Consider the following 13182-nt stretch of genomic DNA (forward strand, 5'->3'; position numbering starts at 1 on the left):
ATCGCTTCCACCAGCAGTTACAAATCTTATCGTAGATAAGAGCTTTACAACAGTGGAGGTAGCTGATAGTTATGAGCTGGTGCATAAATCCAAGTCCTTTCTCCGTCACCCCCACAAACCCGAGAAGGATAGAAAGTGGGAGGGTGAAAGGAAGGCAAGTAGCCAGGGAAGAGAAGAGGCACCTGGGTATATCCGAGAAACTCCCTGCTCATGCTGGAAAGGAAGGTGCTGAAGATCGAAGTGACATTTAAAGGCCTCCATGTTGCCATTGTAATGAGGGAAAACACCTTAGTGCAGACTGTTTGACATTGCAAGGGAAAACCATGAGACCGATTGGGATATGTAAGAGCGACTCAGAACAAAGAATTCCAAATCCAATATAATAGATCAATCTGTAGTGATAACTAAATCTGTGAGCCCGAGTAAAATACTGCATTGAGTTGAGGGGAGGTGACCAAGCTATATGAGGGTTATAAAGAATTTTTGTCGAGAGGAAAAGTAACTCCTTAACCCTCAAGTGAGACAGCTAAACCTGTAAATATATTAAGAGGTACAGGAACCAGTCAAACACTTCTGCTGGGCAAAGGCATAACTGTGCATTGAAGCCACATTTCTAATAAAAAAATGACATTGGCAGGAATTATGTGCCAGTATCTTTGTTGTAGACATTGGGTCACACTCCAAGAGCACCCAGCACAGTGACATTAGGGGCGGTCCTGAGGTTACCTGTAGATGGAGTTGACTTAAACCTTTGAAATAATTTATCTGGAACGAAGGTTGTAGCTTCTCCCATAATTATGGAAAGCCCAAGTGAGGATATAGAGAAGGAGTATTTACAGGAAAATGGACATCGTGTGTGATGACCCGAGTAATGGCTAAGCAAAGTCGATTATTGGAAGTCAAAGTGGTAACACAGACAGATATTTGGTTAGCCAAAATTTCTTTAAAGACTTAGATAATCTGAAAGAGATATTTAGTAAATCTTCTCAATTCGATGCTCAACACACTGTTGTGGAGATAAGTAAGGTAGTGCAATCAGCCCAAACTGAAGTTGAAACTGAGGGAATTCCAGAATGTTATTATGTAATCTTAGAGAGGAAGTGGAGGCCTTCTCACAGACTTGCAGATGCAGAGTGGACTGTTGTTCATCAGGTAGTTGTACAACCCAAATATTGTAAAGATATATCATGGATAGCACATGAAATTCCTCTGGAAGTGTACCTTGGTATGGAGAAGACTCGTTCAAGGAAAAATTGACATTTCTATTGGCCAGGTCTTCAAAAGGACGGTGGTGCAGTTCTGTAAACCTGCCATATGTGCCAGATGGTGGGGAAACCACAACCTAAAATCAAACTGGCACCCTTAACTTCCATACCAGTTTTTAGGTAACCATATCATAAGGTTTCAATAGACTGTGCGGGACTGTTAACAAAGATGAAAGTGGGACACCAAGCTTTCGAAACTATCATGGAGAAGACAACTCGATTCCCAGAGGCCATTTATTTGAGAGCAATTATAACTAAGTTCCTGATGGAGAAGTCAGCTCAATTCTTTACTGAATATAGATCACTGATGGAGATGCAGGCGTATCAAGGTTGTAATTTCTTTCACAACAAAATGAATACATTGGGTATAAAACAGTTATACGCAACACAAAATCATCCACAGACACAGGGAGCTTTTGAGAGGTACCAACAAACTCTCAAAACAATGATCAATGAATATTGTCATGAATATCCCCTTGACTGGGACACAGGACTGGGCTTTCTTTTATTTCGTACCTGACAAATTAATGTATTTGTTTAGCCCTTTTGAATTCATTTAATTAAATTAAATTAATCAAAGGAAAGATTTTTTAGGACAGAGAAACAAATCCAGTATGCTAGATTGTGTGTCTGTGTTCAGGAACCGCTCAAGGGAGCCTGCACAGTGGCTCAAGAACATTTTAAAATTAAAACAAGGATGGGCAGATAAAAGCAAAAAATGCAGATGATGGAAATCCAAAACAAAAACAAAAATACCTGGAAAAACTCAACAGGTCTGACAGCATCTGCGCAGAGGAACACAGTTAACGGTTCCAGTCCATATGACTCTTCAACAGAATTAAGGAAAATAGAAAAGAGGTGAAATATAAACTGGTTTAAGAGGGGTGGGACAAGTAGAGCTGGAGAGAGGGCCAGTGATAAGTGGAGATAACCAAACAATGTCATAGATAAAAGGACAAAGAGGTGTTGAAGCTGGTGATATTATCTAAGGAATGCGATAATAAAGGTACAAATAGCCCTAGTTTGGGAGGGGTGGGAGGGGCGGGGGAAGTGATCAAAATAGGCTAAAAGGCAGAGATAAATAAATAGTTGGGAAAACATTTAAAGATAATGGAAATAGGTGGGAAAATAAAAATCTATATAAATTATTGGAAAAAAGGGGGATCGGAAAGAGGGTGGGGATGGAGGAGAGAGTTCATGATCTAAAATTGTTGAACTCAATATTCAGTCCAGAAGGCTGTAAAGTGCCTAGTCAGAAGATGGGGTGTTGTTCTTCCAATTTGCGTTGAGCATCACTGGAACAATGCAGCAGGCCAAGGACAGCCATGTGGGCATAACAGCAGGGTGGAGTGTTGAAATGGCAAGCGACAGGGAGGTCTGAGTCATGCTTGCGGACAGACCAAAGGTGTTCCACAAAGCAGTCACCCAGTCTGTGTTTGGTCTCTCCAATGTAGAGGAAACCGCATTGGGAGCAGCGAATGCAGTAGACTAAATTGAGGGAAGTGCAAGTGAAATTCTGCTTCACTTGAAAGAAATGTTTGGGCCTTTGGACAGGGAGGAGAAGGGAACTAAAGGGGCAGATGGTTCACCTTCGGTGGTTGTATGGGAAGGTGCCGTGGGAGGGTGTTGAGGTGTAGGGGTTGATAGAGGAGTGGACCAGGGTGTCCCAGAGGGTATGATCCCTGCAGAATGCCGCCAGGGGGTGGTAAATGGAAGATGTGTTTGGTGGTGGCATCATGCTGGATTTGATGGAAATCGAGGATGATCCTTTGAATGGGGAGGCTGTGGGATGAGAAATGAGGATAAGGAGGACCCTATCATGGTTCTGGGAGGGAGAGGATGGTGTGAGGGCGAATGCACGGGAGATGGGCCAGATACGGTTTAGGGCCCTGTCAACCACTGTGGGTGGAAAACCTCAGTCAAGGAAGACGGAAGACATGTCAGAGGAACTGTTTGTGAAAGTGTCATCATCACAACAGATGCGATGGAGGAGAAAAACTGAGAGGATGGGATAGAATCCTTACAAGAAGCGGGGTGTGAGGAGCTGTAGTCGAGGTAGCTGTGGGATCGGTAGGCTAGTACTGAATATTGGTGTACAGTCTATCACCAGAAATTGAGACAGAGAGGTCAAGGAAGGGAAGGGAAGTGTCAGAGATGGGCCATTTGAAAATGATGCAGGGGTGGAAATTGCAAGCAAAATTGAATAATGTTTCCATGTCCAGGCGAGAGCATGAAGCAGCACTGAAGCAAACATCGATGCACCGGAGAAAGAGTTGTGGGAGGGGGCCGGATGAGGAAAGGAACAATAAATGTTCCACATACCCCATAAAGAGACATGCATAACTGGGGCCCATGCGGGTACACATAGCCACACCTTTTATTTGGAGGAAGTGAGAGGAGTTTAAGGAGAAATTGTTCAGTGTGAGAACAAGTTCAGCCAGACGGAGGAGTGTAGTGGTGGATGAGGATTGTTCAGGCCTCCGTTCGAGGAAGAAATGGAAAGCAATCAGACCATCCAGGTGGGGGATGGACGTGTTGAGGGATTGTACATCCACGGTGAAGAGGAAACGGTTGGGGCCAGGGATCTGGAAATTGTTGATATGATGTAGGGTTTCAGAGGAACCATGGATGTAGATGGGAATGGACTGGTCAAGGGGAGAGAGAATGGAGTCAAGATAGCAATAAATGAGTTCCCTGGGGCAGGTTAAGGCTGACGTGGTTGGTGTGCTGGGACAGTTCGGTTTGTTGATTTTTGGTAGGAGGTAAAAGCGGGCTGTCCGAGGTTGGGAGACTATGAGGTTGGAAGCTGCAGAAGGAAGATCTCCAGAGGATATGAGGTCAGTAACAGTCCTGGAAACAATGGCATGATGTTCAGTGGTGGGGTCATGGTCCAGGGGGAGGTAGGAGGAAGTGTCTGTGAGTTTACGCTCAGCCCCTGTGAGGTAGAGGCCAGTGCGCCAGACATCAATAACACTCTTGTCAGCAGAGTTTATGACAATGTCAGTGTTGGATCTGAGAGAAGAGAGTGCAGCAAATTCAGAGAGAGACAGGTTAGAGACAGGTGAGAGAAGCAGAGAAATTGAGATGACTTATGTCACACCGACAGTTCTCAGTGAAAAGATCAAGAGAAGGTAAGAATCCAGAGGGAGTAGTCCAGGTGGAGGGAGAATTTTGGAGGTGGGTAAAAGGATCTGTTGAATGGGGAGAGGATTTCTGCCCAAAGAACTGAGCACGGATACGAAGGCGGCAGAAGAAGAGTTCAGCATCATGTCAAGCCCACAATTCATTCAGATGAGGGCGCAAGGGTATGAAACAAGGTCTTTTGCTCAGCATTGAACGTTCAGCATCGGAGAGGGGAAGGTCAGGGGGTATGGTGAATAGATGGCTGGGGCTGGGATTGGAAGACAGGATGGGGACAGAGGGACAGGCAGTGGTGGAGGGTCCTGGATGGGCGTTGGTGTCGATGAGTTGTTGGAGCTTGCGTTTCTTTGCACCTGAAAGAAAGAGGCAAAGTTTCTTGTAGAGGTGTCGGATGAGATGAAGAATAAAATGAAACTGGGGGCACGGGCAGCTTAGAAATAGGGTGCAGCGGTGCTGCTGGAGGGAGAGGTCGAGTTTATTCACATGGCTGCGTATGGCACTGAGTGTTCATTTCAGGATGTGACGAGAACAGCAGTCCGAAGAGCATTGTAGGTCCCAGAGATACCTGGTGGCTTTGAAACATGAGGGATGTAACTTCAGTTGAAATCCACGTGGGGTAAGTCGGAGATGGGGACAGTCACTGAGGAAGGAAATATGGCTGTGAAAGTGAATTTTAGTAAACTCCTTGTCAAACACGAGGAGAAATGGAAAGCAATGAACGCGAACAAGGGAAAAGAGAGAGATGGAAATCCTGCTGGAGAGAAGAGCAATACTTGTTCAAGGTAGGCATTCCTTGAAGAGAAGTGGCAGTCAATTAAACACTAAGATAAAAGTCAAAAACTGCAGATGCTGAAAATCCAAAACAAGAACAAAAATACCTGGAAAATCTCAGCAGGTCTGACAGCATCTGCGGAGAGGAACACAGTTAATGTTTCGAATCCGTATGACTCTTCAACAGAACTAAGGAAAAATAGAAAAGAGGTGAAATATAAGCTGGCTCAAGGAGTCGGGGGTGGGGGTGGGGGTGGGAGAAATAGAGCTGGATAGAGGGCCACTGATAAGTGGAGATAACCAAACAATGTCATAGACAAAAGGGCAAAGAGGTGTTGATGCTGGTGATATTATCTAAGGAATGTGATAACAAAAGGTACAACTAGCCCTAGTTTGGGTGGGCTGGGGGGGAAGTGACCGAAATAGGCTAAAAGGCAGAGATAAATCAATGGATGGGAATACGTTTAAAGATAATGGAAATAGGTGGGAAAATTAAAATCTATATAAATTATGGGAAAAAGGGGGATCGGAAAGAGGGTGGAGATGGATGAGAGAGTTCGTGATCTAATATTATTGAACTCAATATACAGTCCAGAAGGCTGTAAAGTGGCTAGTCAAAAGATGAGTTGCTGCTCCTCTAGTTTGCGTTGAGCTCCACTGGAACAATGCAGTAGGCCAAGGACAGACATGTGGGCCTGAGAGCAGGGTGGAGTGTTGAAATTGCAAGCGACAGGGAGGTCTGGGTCATGCTCGTGGACAGACTGAAGGTGTTCCACAAAGCAGTCACCCAGTATGCATTTGGGCTCTCCAATGCAGAGGAAACCACATTGGGAGCAGCGAATGCATTAGACTAAATTGAGGAAAGTGCAAGTGAAATGCTGCTTCACTTCAAAGGAGTGTTTGAGCCCTTGGACGGTGAGGATCGGCTGCTAAGCCAGTTGAGGCCCGAAGAGTTCAATGAGAGGATGAAGTGTTTGTGTTATTGCCTTTACAGAGGAACCTCTGAAAGCAAGCTTCAGTTGTGCATATAAAGTAGCTATGAGGGTTGGGAAAGTAAATTATTTGATGGACGCCACAGATCATGGGAAGGAGAATTGTCTGTTTCATATCAATATGTTAAAACAATACCATCAGAGTGAGCCGGATAAGAAGGAGCAGGTACATCAGGTAGTAAGGACAGTGGAGGGCGAAAGAGAAAATGAGAATGAGGCAGTTCGCCAAATGGACCTCCTACCAGCCGGTTAGCTAACACTCGCGGCCAGACACCATATTTTCATACTTAGAGATAGGACAACGAGAAGACATGGTAAGGTGACGTAGAAATGTAACGGAATCTGTAGGGGTAAACCAGGGTGTGCAATTTTAGTCATGCATGGTGTAGATGTAGGGAAATCTTCTTCTGTAAAACATTTTTATCGTTAAGCCTGGAGAAACGGTTTCAGGTGTAAGCAGAAATTCAGCATATATTGCCAAATCACCTAACTGAACCTAGTCAAAACATTTGGAGTTCGCCCGTGGTGTTAGTGCTTAATCCTGATGGGTGAGCAAGTTTCTGTATAGATTACAGAAAGGTTGATGAGTAACAAAAACAGGCTCCTATCCAATCCCTCGTTTGCAAGATTCTATTGACAGGTTGGCAGTGTCGCATTCCTTGCTAAGATAAATTAATTGAAAGGGTACTGAAAAGTGCCTTTATCATCATGAGCTAAGGAGCTATCGGAATTTGTCACGCCAAATAGCCTATAACAATGCCGAGTGATGCTATTCGGGCTAAAAAAAATTGCTCCAGCCTTTCCAAAGACTAATCAATCAAGTTGTAATCAGTGTTCATAACTGTGTGATTTACTTGGACTTTATACTGATTTACAGCAACATTGCGAAAGGTAATTTAAAAGAATTGGAAGCCATTTTTAAACAATTACAGCCGGCAGATTTCATAAATAAACCTTGCCAAGAGTGAGTTTGTGAAAGCATGAGTAATGTAGCTAGGGCATATCGTAGGGCAAGGAAAAGTGTTGCCAGGAAAACGAAAAAGTGTTGGTGCTATCCCTTGCCCCTAAACTAAAAGAGAAACCATGAGACTTTGGGGGATGTGCGGTTCTATCATAGGTTTGAGCCAAGCTTCGGCACTATGACTTCTCCACTAATAGACTGATTGCAAAAGAAGGCAAAGGTAATATGGTCAAGGAAATGCCAGACGACATTTGAGTAGCTGAAGGCAATTGTAACTAATGAACTGGTGTTAGCTGCTCATAACTTCACTACAACCTTTGAGATGGCAATCAGTGCTAGCGATTTGGAGGTGGGTGTGGTCTAATTGCAAGAATTTGAATTGGGCACAGAGAAGCCTGTGGGTAGAAAAGGAAACACTTGGATTGTTACTTGTGCTTAAACATTATGACATATACATCCATCATGGGTGTAAATAAATATGAATCGGCAATGACCCTAATACCTTTGCCTTTTGTGGAAATGTTTAAGACTCAGAATAACAGACTGTTCTGTTCGAGCTTGCACATACAGCCTGATTACTTAAAAGCTGTCCATATTGCTGGGAAGGGTAATATGATTACAGATGCATTATCAAGAGTGTATTTTTTGTGGAATTATCTGAAAGTCAAGACGATCAGGTAAAGCTAATTGGTTCTGCATGAGAAGGAATGGTTCCACATTTGATTTTTTAAAAATACGCTGTATGCTTTCTTGTAAAATTTGTAATGAAGCATACTTGGGAGTTGCATTTCATTTCTTAAGGGTGGTGGCATGAAGGGCGAATCTGTATCTCCAAGAACTATATTATTTTAAGAAAAGTAAGGGCTTTGAATTATTTGGACAATCTCCTGAGTTTTTGTAAAAAAAAATAACAAGTTTACTTTGGTCTGTGAGCAAGCTGCATTTACCAAGAAATCACATGACTTCAGCTAAATGACCAACAAGGCACCTGGGGACATAAGATTTATTTCGTTTACTTTAGTTAAAATGTATTTTAAAAATGTTGTCAGGCTGTAGGTTCCTGCTCAAAAACAGAAAACGCTGGCAAAACTCAGCAGGTCTAGCAGCATCTGTGCAGAAGAAACAGAGTTAACATTTCGAGTCCATATTACCCTTCTTCGGAGCTGACACGAAGTGGAAATATGATGAAATTTATAGTCTTTGAGGGGGATGGAGCAGGTGAAGCTGGATAGAAGGCCAGTGATAGGTGGGGACAAATAAGAGGTTGACAAAGATGTCATGAACTCAGAGTCAAGAGACAAAGGGAGTGCTAATGGTAGTGGTAAAGGATAAACAAAGATGCTGATTGTGGCATAAAGGCAAGGGAGCAGAATATGATAAAACAGAACAAGGGTAGCATTCTGTGAAAGAACAACGTGGAACAAGTAACAGGTGGCCATTTTGGGGATGGGGTGGGGGAGGGAGCGGTGGAGAAAAAGTTAGAAACTGGGATAGAAGGGGGATAAAAAGGGGGATAAGACCATGAATAAAGATAAAAGTAGGTGGGTAAAAATAAAAATGCATGTAGAAAAAAGTGGAATAAAAAAGGGGTGAGTATAGAGGAAAGAGTTCATGGCCTGAAGGTGTTGAACTCAATGTTAAGTCCAGCCAACTACTGTGACCAGTGCTCCATCTTTTCATGAAAGATCATCAAATCGACAGCATCAACAACTTTTTGAATATTATCCTTTTTCATAAAAAGGATAACGCTAACATCTGCAGAGACCTTATTTGTGTTCGTCTTTATTGTGTATCTGTGTGTGTGTGTGTGTGTGTGTGTGTGTGTGTGTGTGTGTCTGTGTGCATGTTGGGATGGTGAAACGGATAAATCATTATGCTTCTGGATTACAAGTTCAATGTAAAGCAGTTTCATAACTTCTTTCAAAAAACGTTGTGTTCCACAATAAAACAATTATTCTGAGTTTATTGAAAGAAGGTTACTTAAAGTCTCTTGTAATCTGGGTCTAGCAGTAGCAAAGGTAAACAATTTGCCATTTTGGTGAGTGAAATAAACATTTACAAGAATGGTGCAAACATTGGAGTAGTAGGGCTAGAGAAGCTGCACACTCCTCCCACCTCAGTCATAACATTTTTTTTAGACAATATGCTGCAAGTCTGTGTAGCTAGCTAAGCTTTTATAATTATTTAAAATCACTCCTAATGGAGGATTAAGACTAAAAATAAACTCGAAGGGATAAGGATAGTAGAACCATCATAGAGCCTTTCAGCAATTGAAACCGTTTCTCCCTATTTACTTTTTGCAGACCCACAAGGATTTAAATCACATATATCCTGTCAATCAGCTCCACTCAAAGGACAACAACACAACTTCTCAAATCGATGGATATAACTGAAGTCCTTCATACCAGGAACCATGCTCATAAATGGGGAGCGTACAGGCTCAACATGTTTCCTCTAGGGTGATAGGAAGGAGTAACAAGCGCAGAGAACCATGGATGACCAGAGACATTCAGGATACGATGAGAAGGAAAAGAGAGGCTTTCAGCAGGTACAAGGGCAGAAAATCAGCTGAGGCATTTGTGGAGTACAGAAAGTGCAGGGTGGAGTTTAAAAAGCAATTAGGAGAGCAAAAAGGGGATATGAGAAAGCTCTGGCTAGTAAAAGTAGGGAAAATCCCAAGATACTCTACAAGTATATCAATGGGAAGAGGATAACCAGGGAAAGAGTAGGGCCCAGAAGGGACCAAGGGGACAATCTATGATGGAGCCAGAGGACATCGGTAGAGTGTTGAATGAATATTTCATATCCGTCTTCACCCAAGAGAATGAGGATGAAGGTATCAAACTCGGGGAGAAAGAGTGCAACGTTCTTGAGCAAATTGATATAGGAAGTGACAAGGTATTGGAGTTGTTGGCAGGCTTAAAGGGGACAAGTCACCAAGTCCGGATGATTTGTGTCCCAGACTGCTGAGGGAGGCAAGGGAGGAGATTGAAGGGGCTCTGACCCAATTTTTTAAATACTCTGAATAGATCTCTGAAGGCAGAGGGGCATGTTAGTGAGGTGGTGAAAAAGGCATATGGGGCACTTGCCTTTATCAATCGAGGCATAGATTACAAAAGTAGGGAGGTCATGTTGGTGTGATATAGAACCTTAGTGAGGCCACAGCTGGAGTACTGTGTGCAGTTCTGATCACCACATAATAGAAAGAATGTGATTGCACTGGAGAGGGTGCAGAGGAGATTCACCAGGATGAAACATTTAAGTTATGAAGAGAGGTTGGATAGACTTGGATTGTTTTCATTGGAGCAAAGAAGACGGAGGGGCGACTTGATCGAGGTGTACAAGATTATGAGGGGCGTGGACAGAGTGGAAAGGGAGCAGCTGTTCCCCTTAGTTGAAGGGTAAGTCACAAGGGGGCATAAGTTCAAGGCGAGGGGCAGGAGGATTGGGTGTGGAGGGTGTGAGGGAAAACATTTTTACCCAGAAGGTGGTGACGGTCTGGAATGCACTGCCTGGGAGGGTGGTGGAGGCGAGTTGCCTTACATACTTTAAAAAGTACCTGGCGCACCATAACATTCAAGGCCATGGGCCAAGTGCTGGTAAACGGGATTAGTTAGGTAGGTCAGGTGTTTCTCATGTGCCGGTGCAGACCCGATCGGCAGAGGGGCCTCTTCTGCACTGTGTGAACCTATGATTCTTTGATTCTGTAAATCTATACTTCCTCTTCTCTAATGCCGTCAAATCCCTCACAACGTTTGCTGCCTGGAATAGGGCACAATACTCCAGCTGAGGTCGAACTAGAGTTTTAAAAAATGTTGACCATAACCTCTTTGCACATTTGCTATCTCTGAAATCTAGGATCTGCATGCTTTATTAGCCACCCAAGGTCACCTTAATGCTGTCTGTCTCTCCATGTATTTCGCGCCTTTATTCCCCTCTTTTTTTTATTTCTTTCTGCTTTCCGCCCTCCTGCCAAATTACTTTAAACCCTTCCACAACAGCACGAGCAAACGCCCTGCAATGACCTTCATCCCCGCCTGTTCGGGTGTAATTCGTCCACCGTGTACAGGACCTTCCTGCCCCAGAACCGCCTGACATGTCGACCGAATGTGTAGCACTCCCTGTTGCAATTCCTCTCCAGCCGTCCATTGGCCTACTATATCCTCCTATTTCTATACTCACTTATTACGTGGGCTCAAATATACACTAAGATCATCAACTGCCTTGGGGAGGAGTCGAAGAAACTAGTAAAACACTTCACCTAATGTGGCTGGTATTTGCAGGCTTGCATATGCAGAATCCTAGCGTGGAAGGTATGCCCAAGACAACCGTTAAGCACACGGGTTCTCGGCTTTATTACACAGGACGTTCGCTATGAAATTAAATAGCTACTGTAAACCGTGCATCGAGAGTCACACAACGAATATGCTGCACAAAAATACAAACGTACTGTTGCCATCATGGAAAAATACAAACTTAAAAGAATCATGGTTTGGTGACATTGAATCTATTGAAAAAAATCTTCATTTGTTGCATGCAAGGAAAGATGACCCATTAAATGCACAATATCGAATTATAATTATCGACATTCAGGTTCGTCATGATGCGCTTGTGCTTCCGAGGTATAAAGGGCGCTGGATCTGTCCAACCCATTCCCTACAAGTGTACTCCCAACCCTCCCCTCCTACTCCAGAACTATGATGGGAGGTCGTGTTTTGTTTCTTCAGCTCTGAAGAGTCTTACGGGCTCACAGCGTTAACTCTTTATCTCGCTCCAAAGATGCTGCCAGACCTGTCAAGTTATCCAGCATTTTTGTTTTTACTTCTGATTTTCAGCATTCGCAGTATTTTGCTGTTATGTCTCAGGCGTAATTGCTAAGTGGAACACAGCGTTTTCATCGAAAACTGCACAGAACGGAAACGAATTTCCACTTCTTGCGTTTGGGGAACTCAATTATACGGGAAATGGGGTGAGGGTGGAAGAAGGGGGTAAAATATCAGTGCAGTGCGCGGGATGAAACTCCAATATATTCCTGCCACTGCCTATTTTTAACAAATGCGGCTGGGTGGCGGGACCACGTGCACGCTTAATGGCAGCAGACAAGAAATTAAGAAGTTACGTAGAGCAGGTTTTTAACGTTTGCCCGTTCCTGACATGCGTCCCGCATGGAATCCAAGAATTTCAGGGACTCATCAGAAATAAGTAGGCAAGAGCTCAGCAGGGCAGGTAGTGATGGTTTGACTGTGAAACTATTGTGAACAGCAGCTTTTCAACTCGGAGCCTGTGAGGCAGTAAAGCACGGGATTGCTAATGTCGGGAGCAGATTCCAAGAACTATATCTGTGCTGTTTAACTCATGACAGCAGAGTTAGGGGACTCAGAAAATTTCAGACTTGTGCGCAGCAGTGAGGAATTGGTTAAAGCATTCAGATTTAGGCTCGTCCGGTGAGGAGGAATGTGGGGCAGAGAGAGAGAGATGAATTCACAGGGAGCAGGGCTGTAACACTAAGGGAAGAAGATGAGTCACGAGGGTGAAAAGGTGACACCGACGACGACGGCCAAGGCTGCCAGGAATGGAGGAATATGATCGTAGGAGGCTCTACCATGCTCCGCCATATCGGAAAGGACTCTGCTGCATGGAAGTATAAAACTGTCAAGTAGGTGGTTTCGGAGCTGTGCGTAATGTTGTAGGATCTTTTGTAGCCACTGGGCTGTGATCGTTATGCTTTGCCTGTAGCGGTGAGGGACACCAACACTATCAACATGTACATCTCAGGGTCATTCCAGGGGTGCTCTGCAGAGATCTACTGGACTTCCCTACTCAGCGCCCCTCGCTGGCACAAGCTGGTAATGCATGGCTTCCACCAGAAGGCAAACTAACGCACGTGCTTTGGCACAGATCGGGCCAACCAGGCGAAAGGACAGTTGGGTTCAGGGCCATCGCTGAATTCGGGCAAATGCAGGGGGCAGCCGATTGCATGCATGCTGCCATAAACGTCCCTACACAGCAGCTTTCATCAATATGAAGGGTTTCCACTCGCTAATGTACATCT

General features: G+C 44.0%; 1 protein-coding gene across 1 annotated transcript in view; it reads right to left on the reverse strand.

Moving 5' to 3' along the window:
• Positions 1–13182, reverse strand: part of LOC121281395 (protocadherin-23-like) — a 111398-nt gene that overhangs the window by 54817 nt on the left and 43399 nt on the right.

Source organism: Carcharodon carcharias, chromosome 8 (genome assembly GCF_017639515.1).
Source record: "Carcharodon carcharias isolate sCarCar2 chromosome 8, sCarCar2.pri, whole genome shotgun sequence".
Lineage (NCBI taxonomy): Eukaryota > Metazoa > Chordata > Chondrichthyes > Lamniformes > Lamnidae > Carcharodon > Carcharodon carcharias.